At 40.9% G+C, this 17609-nt stretch overlaps 1 protein-coding gene across 10 annotated transcripts in view; it reads right to left on the bottom strand.

Moving 5' to 3' along the window:
- Positions 1-17609, bottom strand: part of RNF144B (ring finger protein 144B) — a 306085-nt gene continuing 288476 nt past the window's right edge. For 9 of the 10 annotated variants that reach the window (XM_070515596.1, XM_070515588.1, XM_070515584.1 and 6 more), the window contains one exon: positions 1-17609. This exon is cut by the window's right edge. The gene's annotated coding sequence lies outside the window, so the exon portion shown is untranslated. The other variant, XM_070515592.1, reaches the window with a different exon arrangement.

The raw sequence follows: 17609 nt of genomic DNA on the forward strand, positions 1-17609 counted from the left end.
TCAGGCTTTTCACCACAAAGACTAAACATTCGTTTTAAATCATGAGTCTTTATTAATTGATTTTTCCAGGATGTTTTTCTCCCATCAATAGGCTGTGAAAAAATGTGCTAAATATGCAAAATATTGACTGCTGTCTTTGTTCATTAATAGGAATAACTGCTTGATGCTGCAGCTCTCTCACTCACTTTTACATGTGATATCCTGATTCATCCCTCCTCCACCATGACCAGTATTCTGCATGGACTAACAATGCAAAGAGCATTTTAAATCCCTTTGGCTGGGAAACACAACGTCTTATTTGACCTTCACTGAATAATACCATGACCATCCTTGGGTAATATTCTCCAACAGTAGCAGCCGTCTGGGAATGTTATGTGCAAGCATCACCTAATATATGGGGGCGACACTGGCATGCACCCCAGCCCAAGCTGCTGCATGAACCATTTTTTGGCATGCAGGCTGATTGATATTCACATGCATCCTGATCAGCATCTTACTTTCACGAACACTTCTCTGTTCTCTGCTCGCCTTCCTCCTGTCAGCTCAAGTGCTGGAAGTTTGGCATCTAGAGAGAGAATGATATAACTATATAACTGCTTTAGATATAGAAAAAGCACTGAAGTGGCTTTAAGATCACCAGAACACCCAGCCTAAGTTCTTCCTCCCTCCTTAAAAGTCTCCATAAAAGACATTGCTCTGCCCTACACAGGAGAATCCTGGCTACATCTTGCTTAAGTCATTCTTGTACCACTTCTGTATAAAAGAAAAACAAATTACAGAATGTCTCCCCACCACCCACGAACATTCTCTGGTGGATCTCGAACGTAAGTACAATTTAATGCCAAAATACAGGCATGATTCAAGAAAGAACAAACCCAGTGACCCTTCCTATGGTAAGCCACCAATCATAACAGCAAAGCCAGCACAAAGACTGGAGCCCTACGGAGAGGGAAGAAGTTACAATTCAAGGGAGAAATCACTTCTACCAGAGAACTGACACTAGCAGTTGAGAATTACAAGAGCTCATGTAAACAAAATAGTTGGAGCAGTTTAGGGAAAACAAGTGTTAACCACAATCAATTGCCAAACCAATAGACATATAGTTCTGAATAACTGCTTCATTTAGACAGCCAGAGCTGAAACCCTCATCACAGCTAAGAGGAAGGTTAAGCAAAGCCAGAGAAGAGGCCATTGACTGGATTGCAACACAATCATTATACCTGCAGGATTTTCACATGGTACCGTATGTTCTGAACTTTTGTCTTTCATATATATGTATATGTAGAAACTGCACAGAAACAAGCTATCTATTTGTAATCAATATTTTGATAGGCTATATTAAACAATCAATTTTGCTTAAAGGTTGTAGCCAAGTCTCATTAGCTGCTGTGTTTTCCCTTCGAGTTTTGTGAACTTGCTGAATTGTTTGGCTATTCTCATTAAACTTCAATTAAGGAAAGAAAAAGAGGCAGAACTTCTGGAATTAGATGAAAACCTTTTGCCCTTATTCCCGCAGGTCTTTCTTTCTGTGAAATTGTATTTTCCGGCTTAAAATAAGGTCTCCAATGAATGTGCCTGTCATTATTTTTAAAATAACAATAATTGGTTGTTAAGGCATAGAAAGCCACAAAGCACGTATATTTATTTCTCTGCCTTTCTCCTCAACTCAGTGGCTATTAAAGGGCAGTGATAGTCCCACGGAAACATGGGTTCTTTTAACTGCACCAGAAAATGCATTTAAAAACCTAAACAAGCTCACTGCAGCCATATCTTTGTTTGGCAACCTGAGTATTCTCTTCACTTAGTCCTGCTCATAGCAACACACAAAGGATTACTCTGCAGCCAGGGATAATAGCTGATCCCATAATCTGGCACTAACACTTAGAAAGATTAATTACCCTATTAAAAACTTAGACATTACTGAGAAAATCTTTGTATAAACCTTTTAACTCACAACAAACGCAGCCTCCTTGGTGCCTTCGGTTTGTTACACAATAAAGGTCCTCACCCTCCCACACTTGTCCACTATGTTTCTGGCATCGTCAGGAATATCCAGATGCACACACACAGAAGTGCACACACATTGGCAAACCCACACCGAGCAAGAGAAAGTCAAAGCTGCTTCCTGATACCAAGGCATAAAGTGGGAGTGTGGTTGGAACAGATAAAGCAAAAACTCCTCCTGTCTATAAATCGGCTGCTCCGGAGATTAAGCAGCAGGGAAAAAACACTCAGTGATTCAAAGGCTGCTGCTGTGTCAGAAACTAGAGGTACGTAAGAAGATTCAGGTTGTAATCCCCGCACAAATTATATGCGCAATATGTGAAATGAGGAAGAGGGTTGAACTCTTGATGCTGAGTATCAAAGTTTCTCTCTGGAGGATAACACTAGCGACGAGACTTTAGGGACACCTCTGTGTTGTCATTTCCATCCTAGCTGTCAATCTGTAATGGTTCCCTTTCTTCTCCCAGGTTGCTTCCTTCTCAGATTTCTTATCATACTTGAGAGGAGAACCCATTGCTTTCAAGATATAATCAAATAGAAGAGGAAGCAAAGGCCCAAGCAAATGGGATCCAAGACGTTATAGGCCAAACCAAAGAAACATTAAGCCATCTCCGTATCTCTTATCAGTTATGATATTCCACTGACTGTGTCATCAAACAACCCTCGTCAAATGCTGTCATCAGAAAAATGCTAGAAAACTATTGATAGCAAGTTGGCTAAGGGCATGGCCTGTAGATTGCAAATTCCACTCCTGCACGTGTTGGCCGCATGAGCCCAGGTAACTTGAATCATTTGACTAGCCTAAGCCTCAGATGCCCTGTCTATAAGATGGGAATGACAGTCACACCAAATGCATAAGGATGTTGCGGGACTAAATGAGGAAGTACACAGTATGCCTGCACAGCACCTAACCCGTACAAGTGCTCAGGTAATGTTAGCTGCCCCTGTGATTATCATGGCAGGTAATCAGCTGCTCATAGAGTGATTTCAGAAGGATAGAGTAGACAGTCGTCCAAACAAGGAGGCACGTTAAGATAAACCAGTGACTTCCCACTGAGAGCAGGTGAGAAGATCAGGTTCCTAAGTGGTACCTTTGCTTTTCCTAGGCAAAGTTCTAACGAATTTAATGACAGGGACATATAAGAATGCTAACAGATGGGAGGGAGGGGAAATTGTTTACAATCCTGGTGGAACTACAAGAGCCAAAGACACACTTCACTTACCCTAATCTAACATCCTCACCACCCAATAGCTGGTTTACTTTATCCTTTTCTCCTGCTACCATTTTTTTGGCTCTAGTTTCACCTACTGCCTCAAAGAACCACAAAGGGAAAGGAGTTTCCGATTTTTCTTTAAATCAAAATTGAGAGGCATAAAAAATATAAAACTTTCAAGAAAGCTCAAAACTGTTCCAGAAGTACCAGCACTTCCCAGCAAAAGAGTTCTTTGCATTTTCCAGGTTCGTATAGAGAAAGCTGGTTTTTACAGATTTGCCAAAGAAAAGGCGGAGCCACAAATGTTATAAATAATACAAGCATGAGGACTTTCTTTGCAGTCCATGAAGTTATGATCGAAACTTCAAAACAAAAAAGAATACCATTGATCTCAGTAACAAAGGCCTTCCACTCGCTGCCCTCACAGGGCAGAGTCAAGGGCTTTGTAATGGGGCAGTTCGTTCTTCACGCACATTGAACTGTAGACCCAGAGCTCTCACAAAACATTTCTCTCTGGGTCAGTAGAGAGCTGAAATTAGTGCTTTATCCTGTTACGAGTAAGCAAATTTAGTCAATTTTCCATGTATGTAGCAATCTTACTCTCAGGACACCAGAAGAAAGCTTTCAACTGATTAAAATAAGATCTGGTAAGGAGGTAGTCCAGATGTTCAAAAATCTTCCTACCTGACATTGTCAAAACAATGACTTCTCTGGTACTACGATGCTTAATTTCTGAGATATTCTGTCTACCAGTCTCAGATAAAAAGAAACTGTCAGCTCAAACATTATAGGAATGGAAACGGATGCTCCAGAGTTGTCCAATACCAGAGTAAATATAAAATCCCGGTGCCAAGAGGGGGAGAGCGGAACTCGGCACCAAAGCCCTCAAAATGAGCGCCACTCTCTGAAGGACGTCCACATCACCATGTTTCTGAAATTGGTTTATACAAATAGGCTTGAATTCTGAACTCTGAATAAAGGAGACCTTGTCACAAAGCCTGGCTTAGCAAGGTACTCAATTTCTGGTCAAACATGTCTGATCAAAACATCTGTAGACAGCACATACAGAAACCAGAAAAGGTGGTTCGCCTCTGATTACGCCCCTGTGTAAATTTGCTTTCAACTCATAAATCAGAAACCATCCCTATTCTTGGGAAGCTCTCCAGTTTAAATGCCTCAAAATCTACCATTAGTATACTCCAACATCTTCAGGGTTACAAGGACAAAACACCTGCACCATTCCTATGAGTCATAGGAAAGCCTTCCAAAAAGCAGGTTTGGGCAATATCAGGAAGAAAGAATTTCCATCACCCAGACTTCCTCCTTACTGGGTCTTTCTTTACCTCTCAACATTTCCCTTTGAAACATAAGGATCATGGTAAGCAGTCAGGGAATATTTTCTTGTCCAGACTGTGAAGAAAGCTCTCCAATTTCCCTGAATCCTTTGGCCTCTTGGAAAGTTCCAAATGCCAGCTATATTAAATCTACAAAACTCAACTTCTAACACATTCATTCACTTCTGAGTCATTAAATCAAATCACAGAAGTATAGCGCTGGAAGGGACCTTCAAGAGCATACGATGCTACGATTGGGAAATCGTTTTTTTGTTATTGGCCAGCACGAATCAACTGGCAACGGCTTCCTGGCCAGCAGTGTTGAGCCAAATTATGAGCAGCAGGAAAGTGTGCTGATAACCATTAGCCATGCTTTTCATGGTCACAAGAGGTTGGATTAGCAGCTTGCTTGCACTTACTTGCCATCCCAGATCTAATTCAACTCTTTCATTTTAAAGAAAAGAAAAGAAAATTGAGACCTGGGGCTGAAGGGATTTTCCAAGATTGCACTGCAATGATGTTAAGATGTTCAACTCCAAATCTAGTGGAGTCTAGTGATTGTTTCACCACACTAAGTTATTTATTAGTCATTTGCTTTTTCCATTCTTTAGTACTGGAAACCGAAGTGTACAATGGGCTTCAATATATCTAGTTTGGCAGACATATCCTCAAAGCTCTAAAATCCACATTACAACATTGCTGCAAAGGTTTGAAGATCCCATTATAATAATAATAACACACTCAATAATGCTTCCTAAGTCCCGGGCATGTTTCTAGGTGTATCGTATGTATTAACTCATTTAGTCCTCCGAGCATTGCCATTTTACAGATGAGGAAACCGAGGTACAGAATTTAGGTAAATTTATCAAAGTCAAGCAGAGTCAGAAAGTGATGGAACCATGTTGAAACGCAGACTGGATCCAGAGTCGATGTTCATAACTACTCCGCTAAACTGCCTCCCTAATCTAAACTTCAGGGCTTCTAAGCTTATGTTTATATTATACACATAAAAATTGGTAACAGTCAATTAAAACATGATGCTTAACCAAAGAGAATGCTATAAGAGCCAACCTCAAGGCAGAAGTCTATTTCCTTCCCATGCTTGCTGGGTGTGCTCTCTTATATACCCTGCATCTCCCAAGTCAGCAACTTCATGATATTTTCCAACTCTGGCAAACCATTTGTATTTTACACATACCTCTTGGCCTTGTCCAAAACAGTCTAACTGTGATACAGAACAGTCCTGGGTCTACTACCTCCACTGCTTTCTTCGTATACTCTCAAGCAGGGAAAACAGTGACCTTGCTTCTGGAACCATTGTTGCCAATTTTATTCTTGTCTACAGGCAAGAAGGGTAGGGGGCAGGAGGAGAGAAGGTCATGGAACAAAAGCTGTTAAAACAGAGTCATTATAGAAGAAGTAGGGCATGAGCTGCTGCTATTCTCAAGCCCAATTCCAACTATTATTCCCATCTATAGCCCTTAGTCAACTCTGCAGCAGCCATAAGCACCAGCTATGTGACAGGCAGTGTAGTGGGTATTAAGGACAAAATGATGACTGAGCTACTCTCCTGGCACTTGAGGAGAACACATACTGGAGCAGAAGGCAGACAGATAAGAGGAGAGGTGGAAAACAACGTGTCAGGTACAGAGCAAGTTACACTCACAAACGATGTGTGGAAGAACACATAAATCAGCATAGTCTGGGGGAGTGAGGGGCCTGCAGGGGTCAGGGAAGGCTTCCCTGGTTCCCAAAAGTCTGCTTCTCCATCACCCTATACGGTTCTACCTTAGGCTCTCTCCAGTTTAGATGTTGAGCTGGACTGAAACATGTAAGAGCCACCTGAGGAGGCAGCTGACTCAGCACCCCCTTTTGCTGCTAGTGCTCCACATGTGTTTCTTAGATCCAACTGCAGAGCTCATCCAAGCCCTGACTCTTTCTCTGAAGGTCAGATTTCCAACCTGAAGGCTTTGGAGTCAGCGAGATCTAAATTTGAATTTGTGGACCATCCTTTACTTGCTATTGACCTTGAATGAGTTATTTAAACTTCCTCAGCTTTAGGTCTTTAACTACTAAATAAATAAAACACTCATTTCAAGGGTTATTATAAAGACTAAACGAGACAACAACTTTTTAAATGATTAACAGTGCCTGGCAAGCAGAGGATGCTAAGTAAATGTTAGCTTCCTTCCTTTCTTACTCCTCATCCCTAATCTCCTTCAGCTGTCAGGGTTTCTGCGGCTCTAAGGCAGCAGTGGAACAGGTTCGGGTCTGAGCAGAGGTACAATCTGATCCTGCTAAGTCCTGGGGCCGCCTTGCTTTGTCCTCTTCCCCTATTAGCCTGTGGCCCCAGCAACAACAACACCTTCATTGCTGCCTGGATAGTGATCCCATTTGGGCTCCTCATAGCCCTTGGACTCCAGAGTAATTCACCAACCACTGCAGCTTGGCTCACCACTGTCCTAATTGTCGTGTTAACCATGCACAACTATTGTCACTTTAATCAATACAATAAGGTAGTAACAAAAAGTCACTCTGTCAAAGACTCTCTGCTCAGCCTGCACTCCTCCCCTCTCAAAAGTATAAACGCGGCAAACATAACTGCACCTCAAAACCTGGATTACCAGGAGATAGCATTTGTTATGAGACAACAACAAATCTTTGTCATGGTAAGTCTTTACTATGACATCATCTAATTTTTTCACTCTAGCTAGGAAAAGCTGAGTCCATGCTTTATGAATCCAGAAACTCACAGCAACAACTGATCATAAACTCAGACCCTGTGCTCATGAATTATCTTATCTATTTTCATAACAACTCAGAGTTAGGTACTGTTACTAGGGCCCATTTCACCCATGACAAAAGATGAAACTGAAGCCCTAAGCAGCTGATTGACTTGTCTCAGCTCACAAAGCCAGAAAGTGGTGGGGCTGAGATTTGAACCACGGCATCTTGACAACAGAGCTTAACCACCGTGCTGCCTCACATTCTATCATCTCAGGTCTTCCAGCTGGAATTCATCTTTTCAACAAATATTTATTGATCAAACACTATGTGCCAGTCACTGCCCTAGCACTGGCAATAACACAGAGAGAATCCTGTTTTCATGAAGCTTACTTTCTTTTTGGATAAATAGAAAATAAAAAGATAAGCATAAATATAGTAAAAGATCAGATAGTGATAAATGCTATGAAGAAAAATAGAGTAAGGGGCTATAGTAGAAAAGTGCTATACAGCTTGGGCAGGCAGGTGATCATTTAGTTCAATCCTGTGTCTTCAGGTAGGCCATGTATTATTATCCCCATCCAGTAAATTAGATAATGAGGAGTTGAAAAACTAAGTGACTTGCCTAACATCCCCGAGTTTGCAAGACATAAAGCATAAACTAAAAGCCAAATCTCCTACTTTCTACTGCTTTTTTAGTATGCCATATTTAGTTTTCTAATAATACTTCAACCTGAAATTGCACTTCCATAAATGTGCCTTTTTAAGCACCGATAATCCCTGCATACTCATTTTTCCTTGTTGGTCCCAATAAAATGAGATCATCCAATAAAAAACAGAGTGGAAAATGAAAAAGGCATCTAAAAAAAGAAAGCCCTCTGAACTCATGAATAAAAAAATCGAACTATACAAACTTAGGTCTCTCACCCTCACTTTTGAATACCTTGATTAATAACTGATAGTCAGGATGTGCTCCATTGTAATGCTCACAGATTTGGCCCTCACAAGTAGAACAATCCTGGATCCAACACTTCAATTACTAAGGAAAAATAAAAGCCACCAAAAAATCACTACTAACAGCATTGCTGTAATTTCCAATCCTGCTCTTTTGTTTGGGTAATAAACAAATGAAATTTTAGTGATAAATTGATTGCTCTGCCCTGTGCCATAAGACTATGGGCATACTAATGGGCTGAATTGCAATTATGTGCTTTTGACATGACAAATATTAATCAGCTTAAAGTCTCTGAAGACTTTTTGGAAAACATGACCCAGTAGGGAGAAATAAACCCCGTTCTAGTAACTGATTAAACGTCTTTATGGTTATTTTCTTCCCATGCCTATTTTTTTAAATATTGGCAGGAGAACAGATAATTGACAATTGCAAATCTCAACTACAAATTGTATTGCTTAAAATAAACAGGGAAAGACTAAACCTGTGAACTGATAAAAATCCAAACGTTGGACTGAGCATTTCCTGGGCTAGGCATTTAGTTAACCAAAAATCAACAAATCAATCTGAAAGTGTTAACTATTAAATATCTGCCTCTGTAAAGTGCAAATGTAACACATATGCCAGCTGGGGTGACCCTGCCTTTGAGATTCTGATCTCAAATTTCATTGTAACCACAATGGGTAGCCCAGCATGCCTCTCAATATTCCTGAGGATTCTTGGGAGACTTATGTGTTACCTTGACGTGTTTAGTTCCAATTCTCTGCTGAAATTCTAATGATGTCTCTCTCTTCTCTTCCTGTGGTCATTCTCTTCTGTCCTCTTTGTGTCAACCCATTCATGGAATATAGCTCCTTCTTCTTTTTTTCTTTTTGTTTGAGGAAGATTAGCCGTGAGCTAACATCTGCTGCAAATTCTCCTCTTTTTGCTGAGGAAGACTGGCCCTAAGCTAACATCCATGCCCATCTTCTGCTACTTTATATGTGGGACACCTACCATAGCATGGCTTGCCAAGCGGTGCCATGTCCGAACCCGGGGTCTGAACTGGGGAACCCCGGGCCGCCAAAGCGGAACATGGGCACTTAACCGCTACACCACCAGGCCGCCCCTATAGCTCCTTCTTGATTTTCCAAAAAGACTACTCATACATGGCCATGGGATGCAGTACACTCTTCACTAAAAATCCAAGGTAATGTTGGCTGAGGAGACGGGATGCCTAGTTACAATGTAACACAGATCAACAGAGGAAAGACTTCTGTACCACTTCTTAAAAGCTCTGCAGCTATCATCCACGGCCATCACTCCACTGTCACTGCAGAATTTTTCCTGCCTTTTATTAAGACTCTCTCCACCGCTAAACCACCCCTCCCAAAACACACACACGCACACATTTAACCTCCCCCTCCTCCTTTTCCCTCCTCTCTACCTCACTTGCCCCTATACTGCAAATGTCCTATTCAATTCTCATTCAGAGTCATTCAGCTAAGAGTTCTCTCACTCATACTATCTGAGCCATAAGGGCTTTCTTTCCCCAACCAAAATGGTCAACGCGGATATCAAGCCAAACAGTGGAAGCTTCCATAAAAGTAATTCTGTGCTCAGCTCTTAAAGCCAGATTTTTTTCTCCTTTACAAATATGACCCAGCTAATACTAGCTTCTCAAAGAATGGAGGAAACAGCATTACTTACCTTTATACTTGCTTTTTACCTGAAGTTATAGCTCATGACAGTTCCAGGGATTCTTCTTTCTTATCCAACACACTTCACAATGCTAATTAATGTTGCCACTTCACCAGCTGTGGTATTTACATCTCAGTAAGAAAATGCTACCGATATGAACTGAAGAAAGGCTTATAAACCTCATTTGTTAAGCTGTATTGCCCCAGCTGGCAGGCCTCCAATTCACGGCAGATTATGTGTCTGCAAAAGGCACTGGAAGTCAAAATATTGTAAGACAGATTTTATTTTTCTTTAGAAACTATTTCATAATAGTGTTGTGTTCCTGATCAGGAGCCAGATTCCCAGATTTTATTCAGGTATATTCAAGCAATTCTTCGATCAAGTCTAAAGGAGACACATATCCAGTGCTATCTAAATATAAAATATCCACTTTACGACTATATTTTATTATAAAAATATTTTTCTGATTATATAAATGGCATATGTTTATTGTAGAAAGTGTTTTACAGAAAAGAAAAATTACCTGCAAACTGACTACCAACAGATACCCACTGTTTACATTGTGTCATATTTCCTACGAGTTTATTTTCTCTGCATATTTTTACAGATATGACGTCACCACAGTACATAGTTTTGTGTTCTGATCCTGGTACTTAACATTATATAATGAGTGGTTTCCCATTCATAAACATAATTAGTAATGTCAATATATTAATCCACTTATATGCACACTAATTTACATAACCTCACCTATTACTTAGCACTTAGATTTTATAAATGCCAAGTTAACCCCAAGTTAAATCAACTATTTGATCAAGTGATAAAAACGTGTGTACAAAGACAATTAGAGTACCAACAGACAACATAGTAAATAATCACGTTTTTTTCCAATTTTTTTATTGCGGTAAAATATGCATAACATACAATTTACCATATTAACCATTTTTAAGCATACATTCCAGCGGTATTAAATACATTCATGATGTTGTGCAGCCATCACCACCATCTGTCTCCATAATTCTCTTCACCTTATGAAACTGAAACCCTCTATCTATTAAACAATAACTTCTCATTTCTCCCTCCCCCCAGCCCCTGGCAGCCACCATTCTACTTTCTATCGCTATGATTTTGAATACTCTAAATACCTCATATAAGTGGAATCATTCAGTATTTGTCTTCTAGTGACTGGCTTATTTCACTTAGCATAATGTCCTCAAGTTTCATCCAGGTTGTAGCACATGTCAGAATTTCCTTCTTTTTGAAGGCTGAATAATATTTTATTGTATATACCACATTTTGCTTCTTGATTCATCTGTCAATGGACATTGGGCTGCTTCCACATTTTAGCTATTGTGAATAACGCTACTCTGAACATGGGTATACAAATACCTATTCAAGATCCTGCTTTCAATTTCAGGGGTACATACCCAGAAGTGGAATTGCTGGATCATATGGTAAGCCTATTTTTAATTTTTTGAGGAAATGCTGTACTGTTTTCTACAGTGGCTGTACCACTTTACATTCCCACCAACAGTACACAACGGTTCCAATTTCTCTATATCCTCCCCAACACTTTTCATTTTCGGAGTTTTTATTAGTAGCCATTCTAATGGGTGTGAAGTGGTATCTCATAGTGGTTTTGACTTGCATTTCTCTAACGATTAGTGAGGTTGAGTGTCATTTTATGTGTTTATTGACCGTTTGTATGTCTTCTTGGAGAAATGTCTGTTAAACTTCTTTGCCCATCTTTAAAATTGGGTTGTTTGTTCTTTTGTTGTTGAGTTTTAGGAGTTCTGGATATTAATCCGTTATCAGACATATCGCTTGCAAATATTTTCTCCCATTCTGGGGGTTGTCTTTTTACTCCATTGACATTGTCTTTTGATGGAAAAATCTTTCTAATTTCCGTAATGTCTAATTTGTCTATTTGGTTTTTTGTCACCTATGCCTTTGGCATCAACCTAAGAAATCATTGTCAAATCCAACGTCATAAAGATTTTGTTCTATGTTTTCATCTAAGAGTTTTATAGTTTAAGGTCTTAACATTTAGGTCTTTGATCCATTTTGAGTTAATTTTTGGATATGATGTTAGGTAAAGGTTCGATTTAATTCTTTTGCATGCATCATATAACTTTGTATTTAATTTATTTAGCCTAGATGGAAGACAGTTTTGAAGTTACAGGGAAATGAGCCAGCCTAAAAGTACCCAAATGTGAAGCTGGGAAACCAAGAGACCTCTTCCTCTACCCTCAACCCCAACCTTACTGCCCAATGCTGAAACCACACAGAGCAGGGGTGGAAGTGGGGAGATTCTAGGACCCAGAGGGAGAAAGACCATATACTTTCTAATGGTGTATGTTAACAGCAGACTGTCCAGGCTGCATGGTTTCCCTTCTGCCTACTCAAAGTGCCATAAGTGATTCCATATGTGAACATTTAGTAACTGATTTATGATGCATTGGAACCAGCCATAATCTATATATTGATATATTGTGTCATTTACTCCACTAATTAATCTTTGACTCCCAAATACATGATTCTAATTATATTTCCAAATGTATATTCATTAAAATGCCAACACTCATCGTATTCTTGTCTTCCTGAGATTTTATGCTTGGGTTGTCATCTAAGAGAAAAACCACTGCCTCACAGCTAAACATGTTCCAGTTAAACTATGCCCAATTTGTCTAGCATATCACCACTCTAATGACTCTGTGACTTTTAGAGCTGGAACACAGAGGAAATGTTACAGTGGTGATAGTATCTTAAAATAGTAGCTCTACCCTTTTCCAAATCCCAATTCCACCTCCCTGTCAAAATCCCAAATTCTCTCTTACGGTTACTGAGAATGTCAAAGACCAGGGGCTACTACCACACTCCCAGAACTGGAGCAAAGAGATTCAAGTCACAGTTTCTTCCAAAGGCTCTCAGCAAAACGATCAACTGAAAGTTCATGGTGAGATTGCAATCTCTCATGATAACATGTGAGAGATGCTTTTCAGGGGAATGGTTATTAGAATCACATTCAGAGTCATAAGCCAAGCTAAAAGGATTTGGAGGGACTTTAACAGAAGAGCCTAGGGAACAAAAGTTTGTGCCCCAAAAGCCAGGTTTATTTCATTGTGGCTTTTTATACAAAAAACTAGGATGTTAACATCTTCGCCTCCCAATTTTACCACTCTCAATATTGTCCTACTATCTTGTGAAGTAACTGAAAAGGAGCCATAATCTAGAGATAAATCCTCAAAAGACTATATGAGGGTGACTGGCTTCACATGGGAACCCAAGGTACAACATAATAGAGAATGCTGTGATTGTGTAATGCATTGGAGCAGAGGCCAGTAAAACTAACGCTATCCTGATTAAAGGGGAATGAAAAAAATAGAATAAAAAAAACATTAAATTCTGGGACTCCACAAGATTTCTCTCCCAATGATCCCAGTCTAAGTATAAACATGGCAAGTGGGATTTCCAGAAGTCAAGCACTATGTTGTAGCCAGTCACCCATCTCCTGAGGGGTACAAAATCAGGCAACAAATCCAGGATGCCTTTTCTTCTTTCAGAAGTTTCTGTGGTGTCAGAAGTCAGACAGCCCTATAAAAGACTTGCAGAGGATACCAGAGCCTCATCAGAAGTCCCTGTAAATAGCCAGTCTTGGTGTTTTCCTGAGAGCCAGGCAACCAATATGCAAATCAAAGCATCCTTCTCCATACATATCTTCTCCAAATACATCCTTCCGCAAAGCTGCAGCCCTCCTCATCCAATCTCATGCCCCTTTCACCCTGGTTCTAGCGCCCCTGGTTTATTTCTGAATTTCCCTTCAAACAGACGGAAGCTCTCAGCTAATTCTCACATTTTATTGGAAAATTGGCCTCAGTCTACTATTTGTCTTATCACCCGAGAGACTGTCCACCCATGGATTCCCAGGATAAATCTGGGGATTTATCCAAAGGGGGGTAAAAACTGTCTCACATGAAGCATAAGTCATGAGGAAGGGTAAAATAGTTTTATTTTTCCTTGATTACTTGAATTGAGGAGATGACCTAACCAATATCCCCAAATGATAAATTTCATAGTTCTTTTCTTTGATTTGAGGATAATTCCACAGAAGTCTCTTGTGTCATTGTTTTTTAATCTAGCTTCATTTCCCCGCCTGGCTCTCTCTGAACCCCTCACTATACTTTCGAATTCCCCCTCTGGTCTCCCATAACGAGAACTATCCTAAAGGCCTACTGGGCAACCTGCCCACTCCTTCTGGCCAGAGGGCACAGAGAAAGACCTGCAGGCTGGGGCTGGTGCATCCCCTGGAGATGAGGCAGGAAGGGGCTGGCCCTTTTCTTGGTGGCAGCTGGTTCAGCGTTAGCAGGCAGCTGGCAACGGCCTCCTGTTTGAAGCTGGGGCAAGAAACAGTGATTCCAATATCCTCTTCAGCATCCACCAGCTCCATCTCACATCTTCTTCCGGCCCACACTGCTCCTGTCACAGTGATTATGGAGGCAGCAGTTGTACAGTAATTAGGATCCTCCTGGGCCAGCCAATCTCAATGAGAGCAGGATGCCAGCTGCTCCATCGCCAGAAACATCTCCTTGGCACCCCTTCCTCTTCAGCACTCTTCCTCTCTCCCAGACTCTATCCCGTCTCCCTAGACACTGAATCACTAACTCAGCAGGAGACAAGCAGACAACTTCTCTTCCACCCCAAAGTCCAGGTTATTTATTTTCCCGGCTCAATGGGAGCAGCCCCGTCTCACGACCAGGTGCAAAAGTGCTGGGTAGTCAGTCATTCTCAGTAATGTTTTTGTTGAGGGTGGATTTCAGGAATTATCTGAGCAGTTCTGGCTTCAATTCTCTACCTCTTGACTTTATTTCTCACATAGTGTCATAGGTTTCTCCTGCCCACTGCACACTTTCGATGACCACATTTCTCCTAAGAATCATGATTCCGGGCTCTTTTCAACCCCAGGACCTGTAGAATTCAGGACCTGGAGAAGATTACCTCTTTGATAGCACTGTCCGTGGGACCACCTTCTGTGGGAGAGCACCCCCTGGGGATGCCCAGAGTCACTTCCGCTTCTGATTTTTTATTTCTCCCCTCTTCTCTTTTTAAGATCTTGAAAGAACAATAGGCAGGAGATGCTGAAAATGCTCTTATATTCATCTCGTGATGAAAACAGGGAACTCACCCGGCAATGAAAGAAATCATCCCTCTCGGTGCTGATTCTGAGAACCAGAAAAGAATTGTAGTGATAAAATCTGATTATGCTAAGGGAAGCCAGCAGAAACCCCACTGCCTGGAAGACCAAGCTGATCTAACTGCTAGGCTCAAGACCCAAGAAGTCCGTTTTCCTATGACCTCCACGTTTATTTTCTCCTCTCACTGTTACAAACTTACCAGAATGTAATATTTCTCTGTTACTAGGGATAATGGGTATTTTTAAACCCCATTCCCCTTCCTATGACTCAAAATAAGGACGAAGTAAAAAAACTGCTTCCCTACTCCCTTGAGCCAACCCACCCAGCCCCATGACTATTTCACTCCAGGAAGAAAGCCAGACTTGATGGAAGTGAAACAGGACATCAGTGAGTCTGTGTCACCCACAGTACTGGGCAGAGTGGAGGGTGGAGCAACAGGATTTTCAAAGGCCCCCTGCTTTTCCTTCAGAGGATCTTTGAAGTGCCCAAGGCACCACTTTCATCCCAGATAGATATGCAAAGGAGTCTTGGGGAAGCAGGAAAAAAAAAAGAAAGAAAGGGCTTGATTGTACTTAAGAAATGGTCATTCTAATAACTCTCTGCCTGCGGGCTCTGCCTGTCCTGTCCCTAACTTGGGGAGGAAATGACCAGCCCTTTCAGTGTGATGATCAATCAGCCCACAGGCATCTACAAATCAGAACAAACTAGTCATGGGACCAGCAGAGCAGACAAGGGCTCGCCTGGTAGAAAGATGTCATAGGCAGCACCTGACTCTGAGCTTAGGCTAATAGGCATGAGGCAAATTGGCAGTGTTGGTGGTGAAACCTGGGGAGTTATCACGTCCAGAAAAGAGAGACTTGGGCAGTTACTATGTCACTATGTGAGCTCAATCAGCCATGGTGAAGGCATGCATGAGACCTGCATTGGGACAAGATTGTTCAAGAGATAGCTCAGGGGGCAGGCCCCGTGGCCCAGTGGTTAAGTTCGTGCATTCCGCTTCGGTGGCCCAGGGTCTCACCAGTTCGGATCCTGGGCGCGGACATGGCACCGCTCATCAAGCCATGCTGAGGCAGCGTCCCACATGCCACAACTAGAAGGACTCACAACTAAAAATATACAACTATGTACTGGGGGGCTTTGGGGAGAAAAAGGAAAAGTAAAATCTGTAAAAAAAAAAAAAAAAGAAGAAGAAAGAAATAGCTCAGACTCGTACTAGAGAGAACCTATTCCAACCTAGGGTAACGTGATCTGTACACCCACAAAGGCCAAGAGAAGGAAATGTGACAATATGAGTTGAAGAAGGCATTTTATAGCAAGGATAGCACAACCTTTATACCACATAATATGACAACGGCCCCTATAGCTTCTTGTGAAATAGGAGAAGCAGATCATTCAATTTAGGTATGAAAACCTAGAATATCGTAAATATATATATATAAAGACTCAAGCTAAGGATGAGATTTGCCTCTAGCCATCCATGCATGAATACGGTATTGATTCCTGACTAAATGGGAGTATTCTGTCCATGATACCTGTAATATTTAGACTTAAACTAATCATTTAATAAACCAATGGAGACTTTACTACTACTTTTTTTGGAGGGTCTTCTCGAGTAATATTTTCACTATTTTCTTGAATCCCAGATTATGAAATGACCCCTCATTGCTGCCACCAGCACCACAACCAACACCATGTGTGCATATTCGACACGTTTGTCTAATCTCCATGCCCAGGTGTGCAGACTGATTGAGTCAGTGTACCTACAGTTGCACACATGGTGTACAACTTATTCAGTCCTGTCAAATATCCTGGTCTTACAAAACGGATCCTGAATAGAACTTGTCCTTTTGGGATCAGCCGGAAAAAAACCCTGCCATTGTCATTGACTTTCACTTGGCAGATATAAATAAGAATGAGGCTGTCAATCCTCTCCCTACCTTTTATCCCTCATCCCTTTGCTCCCGCTCTTCCCAGCTTGCTCCTTCTCCTGCATTAGGCTAATAAATGATTATTTTCATGAAAGCAAACCTGCTCGAAGCTTCAAAAATCTTGCAAGAAATTGTTATTGTGATTCAATCTTTTAAACTTTGCTGTGTTAATAATCCCCTTAGACTCACAAAGAGCTTACTGGAAGCAGCACTGGAATTAATTGAATTTGTGGTCTCACCAAACAGAGACAGCAACTCTATTATTAGTATTAAGATAATTACGGTAGGTTTTGATATTTTCTCATTCTTTATATTAAAGAGACAGTGTCCAATTAAACACAAAGCAGGCTCAACTCCATCCTTATGTCCTCATTCATAGCTCTTTCTGTGGCTCAATCAAGCGCAGCACATGAACAATATATTTATTTAATGTCTATGTCTTTGTTATTAATGGCTCTAAATTAGAACAGCAAAGTCTTCTCATTCCCTAGTTTATTTTTAGGCAATTTTACTTCCAATTAGAATTCCGCTCTGTCTGGAAGGCTTACTTTGTGTGTCCTAGTTCATTTTTTATCTAGCAA

This window comes from Equus asinus, chromosome 8 (assembly GCF_041296235.1).
Source record: "Equus asinus isolate D_3611 breed Donkey chromosome 8, EquAss-T2T_v2, whole genome shotgun sequence".
Taxonomy (NCBI): Eukaryota; Metazoa; Chordata; class Mammalia; order Perissodactyla; family Equidae; genus Equus; species Equus asinus.